This window comes from Gymnoscopelus braueri, assembly GCF_963280865.1.
Source record: "Gymnoscopelus braueri genome assembly, chromosome: 15".
Lineage (NCBI taxonomy): Eukaryota > Metazoa > Chordata > Actinopteri > Myctophiformes > Myctophidae > Gymnoscopelus > Gymnoscopelus braueri.
In genome coordinates, this window is record NC_137620.1 from 43,571,721 (window position 1) to 43,577,348 (window position 5,628).

The window sequence follows — 5,628 nt, forward strand, 5'->3', positions numbered from 1 at the left end:
TTTCAGAGGCAAATATTGTACTTTTACTCCACTACAATTATTTGAAAACTTTAGTTACTAGTACTTTTCAGATATAAATTATGATATAATGAAACATACATTAACCACTTTAACCCTATTTTATACAGAGGCTATTGTGCGACGCGTTGTGAGCTTGTAGATCTGCTATTTTCAAATATTTAGTACTTTTACTTTTGGTACTTTAAGTACATTTTGATGCCAATACTTCTGTACTTTTACTCAAGTAAATTTTGAATTCTGGACTTTTACTTTTAACAGAGTATTTTTATATTGCAGTATTGGTACTTTTACTTAAGTAAAGAATTTGAGTACTTTTATCACCACTGCTTATTTATGACCTTATTCTGCATAGTCCAGTGGTTCTCAAAGTGGGGTTTATTGGGGGACCCCAGGGGTCCTCGAAGGGATTCCTGGGAGGGTCCCCGGCAAAATGAGTTAACTCAGTTCAACCTGATCTGGAATACAGACGTTTTTGTCTGTTTTGTTTTGTTTTTCTGTTCGTTTTTTTTTTGTTTTTGTTTTTAATATGAAATAAATCAAATATACGTAAAATGTAAAGCGGTGAGGTTCTCACATAAGCCCCTCTATAGGGTTTCTTACCTCACCGGCACAACAACTAATACTGTCAACTTTCAACATGGAAAGAACTATCATGTTATGCATAATGTAATGTATATAAACTGTAAATCAAACCACTTTATGGGGTCAACTGGCACAGAATATTTTCATTCTGGTGCCCCCCCCCACCATGGTGGCCCCTAGCCTGGTAAACCCTCCCTCCGGAAATCTCATTTCCATTTGATTTCAGGAGTGAGTCTGGCCTGATCGCCCATTCTGCAATATTGGCTGTGCCTGGAGTTGGGCGGGAGTAATACCGTTGACTGACAACCCCTTCAGCCAATGATCGTTGTTCCCCTTCAGCCAATTGCAGTGCATTTTTACCACCTCCACAAATAATGTGACGCAACGGAACTTTTGAGATGGCCATGCCCAAAATAGGTTGCCTTATTCGGATACATGGGTGTCACTGCCCGCCCCTGCCGGTTCTCTGAATTTTTATTTTTAAATAGGCTGTCATGATTAATTGACCACATATATGAAGTTAAACAACTAAATTATATCCAAACGATATCTTATAAGTAAATTCCGTGCCTCAAAAAATAAGTTTGAGAGCGTTATAAAACTGAAAGTAAGAAGTGAAGGCACTCGCACAAACAACAATGGCCGTTCGTCTTGTGTCGGCTGCACTCAGGCTGCACTCGGCTTCATTCGGGCTCACTCGAACTCGCCACCTGATTGGCCAACTGTCGCTGTCAATCACAGAACGATGAGCGACGACACTGATAGGCTCGTCCATTTGGTGTACGGGCTAGAAACGCCCAGACAAGCCTTCAGGCCAGACTCACTCCTGAAATCAAATGGAAATGAGATTTCTGGAGGGAGGGTTTATCAGGCTAGGTGGCCCCGGCCCCCACTTTATAAACCTGTGCCCTTAGAGAGAGAGAGAGAGAGAGAGTGTGTGTGTGTGTGTGTGTGTGTGTGTGTGTGTGTGTGTGTGTGTGTGTGTGTGTGTGAGAGAGAGAATCCGGCTGGGGTGAATTCAGCACCATGGACAGAGAGTGTCTGCATTATTATAATCTCTCAAGAACAGATTCAGAGCTGCGCTACCGAATCTGTCGAGAGCCCCGTTCAGAACGTGTGAGCGTTAGCTTACAAGTGGGGCGTGCCTTCAGATGCAGGAAGCAGGCCGCTTTTTGACCCAATCAAATGTAGTGGGCGGGATTTACATCTGTGCGCTTCGCTTCCCACTGGAAACAAACCCAAACTCATTTAACCCATTAAGACCTGAGGCGATTCTTAAAAAAATTCTAAATCCTAAATTTTTTTGGGGAAAAAATCAAAAAAAAATAGCCAAAGAAATCTAAAGTGACACAGATGCGTTCCAGGTACAATAGCGTCCTCGAAGCCGAGAAAACCACGGAAAGATATTCACATTTTAACTTGCTCTTTCATCATAGAAACAAGTGGGGCTTATAACCAAAACGATCCATGTTCTCTGGGAGAAGTGGTGTTAGTGTTCCGTGTAGAAATATTGTTAGTGGGAATGAAAACATAAGCGCACCACCGGAAGTGGAGCGCTGAGGGCAGACCAAAACCCCGGTTTCCTTGCGCACGGGTGCTCCATTCAGCTCGTCCCAGAGCCAAGTGAAAGAGTAAAAAACAGCAGAGGGCGCTGTTTTTCCCTTTTTATTTGGCGATGGGTTCCCAGATTGGCACTGTTATGACCGGTAGGCTCTGGCCTGCTCGTTTGTAACGATCTAATACTGTGTGTTATATTTTTCCATCCATCCATCCATCCATACAAGTGAGTGAAATGGGTTTTCTCATGGAGGGTGGCTTTCATCTCCCTCAGGGCTATAGGATGAGAAGAAGCGCAGTCGTCTGTGAGCAGTGGTGGGAAAGGTACTCCGATATTTTACTTAGGTAAAAAGTAGCAATACCACAGTGTAGAAAATGCTCTGTAAAGCCTGTTTGCGTGTACAGCGTGTTTTCAAAATGTTACTCGAGTAAAAGTACAAAAGTATTGGCATCAAAATGTACCTAAAGTACCAAAAGTAAAAGTACTAAAATGTTTGAAAATAGCCGATCTACAAGCTCACAACGCATCGCATCGCGACGCGTTGTGAGCTTGTAGATCGGCTATTTTCAAATAGCCTAGGTATAAAATAGGGCTAAAGTGTGTTTCATAATATAACAATTTAGATCTACAATGTAACTAGTAACTAAAGTTGTCAAATAATTGTAGTGGAGTAAAAGTGCAATATTTGCCTCTGAGATGTAGTGAAGTAGAAGTACTGAAAATTTAAAACACTCCAGTAAAGTACCTCAAAACTGTACTTATAATTACAGTACTTGAGTAAATGTACTTTCCACCACTGTCTGTGAGAGACTGGGAGTAGGATCTGCTGCTCCCTTGTGTAGAAAGAAGGAGCCAGTTGAGGGCATCTAAAGAAGCCTCACGGTCCCAGGGGAGGTTTGTCAAGGCACAACTAAGCTGGGAGCAGATTAAAGGGTAAAAACAGAGGACCAGGTGGGGGGGGGATTACATCTCCACGCTGGCCTGGGATAACCTCGCCATCTCCAGACAGATGTGACAGATGTGACCATCAGCTGGACCTGCTACCGCCGTGACCCAACTTTGGATGAGGGGTTGAAGATGGAGGGATGGATATTTTTCCCAGGCAATTCCAGAAGGTTTGTGTGTGTGTGTGTGTGTGTGTGTGTGTGTGTGTGTGTGTGTGTGTGTGTGTGTGTGTGTGTGTGTGTGTGTGTGTGTGTGTGTGTGTGTGTGTGTGTGTGTGTGTGTGTCTCATAACAGCTGTGACCGCCCACCGTTGTTCAAGAAGTCTTGTGAACATGTCGCACACCGAGTTCCATCTAGTTTTGCATGACTGGATGAGCTTGTGTCTAACCAAAGCCATTGATTCTTGTTTGGCCTCCAGTGCCTCGCATGCACGGGTGCTGTGGTTAAAGTGCCTGACTAGCCGACCTGCTGCAGCGATAACCCGATGCAAAAACAGGCTAAATCCGTTGTTGATTGCCAATTGCAGTGTATGTGCAAAACACGGAACGGAGTCCCAGTTCACCCGTTCGGGGGCGATTGGCAGTCACAACGTTGGCTGCGTTGTCGTGAAAACATGCAGGCACTTTCCCAGTAAGTCCCCAAGCCTCCACCGCATCATTCAGTTTAGCTGCCAGGTTGTCTGCTGTGTGTCTGTCGGGCATACTCTGTGTCAATAAGACGGCTGATTTCACGTTCCACTCCTCGTCAATATAGTGGCACGTAATCGTCAAATAGCTCTCTGTGGCGAGTGCCGTCCAGCAGTCGGTCGTAAGAGCCACACACCTAGCACTAGCCAGTTGCGTTTTTAGCTCTTCTTTTTAAAATGGTCTTCAATTCGACGCGTGATAGTCTGTTTTGATATGGTAATTGGGCTCGATATAGCGCAGCAACTCCTGAAAACCCTTCAAAGTTGGTTGAACCCCGGTTCCCGACGATGATGCTACATTTGCATGTTTAGTGCGCAGGTGATATTGCATCGCGGATGTACTAGAGTTATATTTCATCGTGGCACTGCACAATTTACAAGTAACCTCATCATTATTTTGGGTGAAACTACCCCAAACACCACTTCTCTTTGCGTGCTTCATTTTGTGTTTACTAGTGTTAGTTTAGTGGAAGTCACTTGTGGTTGCAGGTGCAGACTTGGCCCTTCAAAATAATGTGTGCGTGTGTGCATGTGCATGCGTGTGCGTGTGCGTGTGCGTGTGCGCGTGTGCGTGTGCGTGTGCGTGTGTGTGTGTGTGTGTGTGTGTGTGTACCTTTCTCCACGGCAGTGAGATAAGCCCTCTCCTCGGCAGAGAGTTCCACCTCGGCCCGGACGATCTGGAGAGGGATCCGATCCCGGTACGGTGAGTAGCTCACCTGTGACAACAAACACACAATGTTAGCACAGCAACACCTGATGAAGACCCGAAGGGGTCGAAACGTTGTATGCTGTGAAAACTAAATAACATTGTGGTCGCTGGAGCGTCAACAGTGTGCGGACTTCCTCTTCTTTCTATGGTGTGTATTTTTGAGTCCAGCACCTACACATTTTTATGGAGATGTGCGTGCATCCCTTTTTGTTCTAAGCACAGCAACACAAACATGACACCCCATTAAAACCTAATAGGCCCATTCTACAAATGCCTTCTACATCCTAACAGTTTTCTATTGGTGCTATATCAGTGGTGCGCACTACTTTGTCACGCGTTTCTGTGCAAACAAATGCTAAGGATGTTATTTAGATAGCATGTCGTTTAGACAGAAGCTTTACCTGGTGTCCTAGTTACTCTGCAGCACTTAATTGTTGTCTGTGTAGTCGGTTTACTTGCCCGTTTAACCTTGTTGACTATAGGGTTCATGGCACTTACTCTCTACCTGTACGATGTGTTTATGCTAAAGCTTAGAGACGTGTCTCTCTGCTCCGTATGCGTGCTGTGTCTCACACTGCTGTGCTGCTATGAACACTGAGTCTCCTCTGGATCAATAAAGGTCTCTCTATCTGATAAGAGGGTCTGCTAAATGACTACATTGTGAATTGACACAACAACAACAACAAAGATAATTACTGCTAACATAACACCATGCAGTCATACAATACTTAAATCAACATATTGACCGTATACAATTATACAAACACAATGGCGTGTGTGTGTGTGTGTGTGTGTGTGTGTGTGTGTGTGTGTGTGTGTGTGTGTGTGTGTGTGTGTGTGTGTGTGTGTGTGTGTGTGTGTGTGTGTGTTTGTGTTTCTCACCTTTTTGTAATACAACTGGGTCATTGGATTCATCTTGATGCCCTGGGAGAGAGAGAGAGAAATAGAGAGAGGAATGAACATTGTGTTTGAACTGAACCATGAAATCAGAGAGCTGGGATAGATACAGAGAGATAAAGATAGAGGGAGAGAGAGAGAGAGAGAGAGAGAGAGAGAGAGAGAGAGAGAGAGAGAGAGAGAGAGAGAGAGAGAGAGAGAGAGAGATAGAGGGGAAAGGGGGGACGCATA

At 44.5% G+C, this 5,628-nt stretch overlaps 1 pseudogene across 1 annotated transcript in view; it reads right to left on the minus strand.

Annotated features, from left to right (window-relative positions):
• The window catches only part of LOC308102160 (short transient receptor potential channel 5-like), a 60,629-nt pseudogene extending 55,214 nt beyond the window's left edge, over nt 1-5,415 (minus strand). The window contains exons 1-2 of the transcript in view: nt 5,383-5,415; nt 4,405-4,507 (exon numbers count right to left, since the gene is read on the minus strand). The product of the transcript in view is annotated as a short transient receptor potential channel 5-like (transcript). The remainder of the gene's footprint in view (nt 1-4,404; nt 4,508-5,382) is intronic.
• Nucleotides 5,416-5,628: the final 213 nt, after the last annotated feature.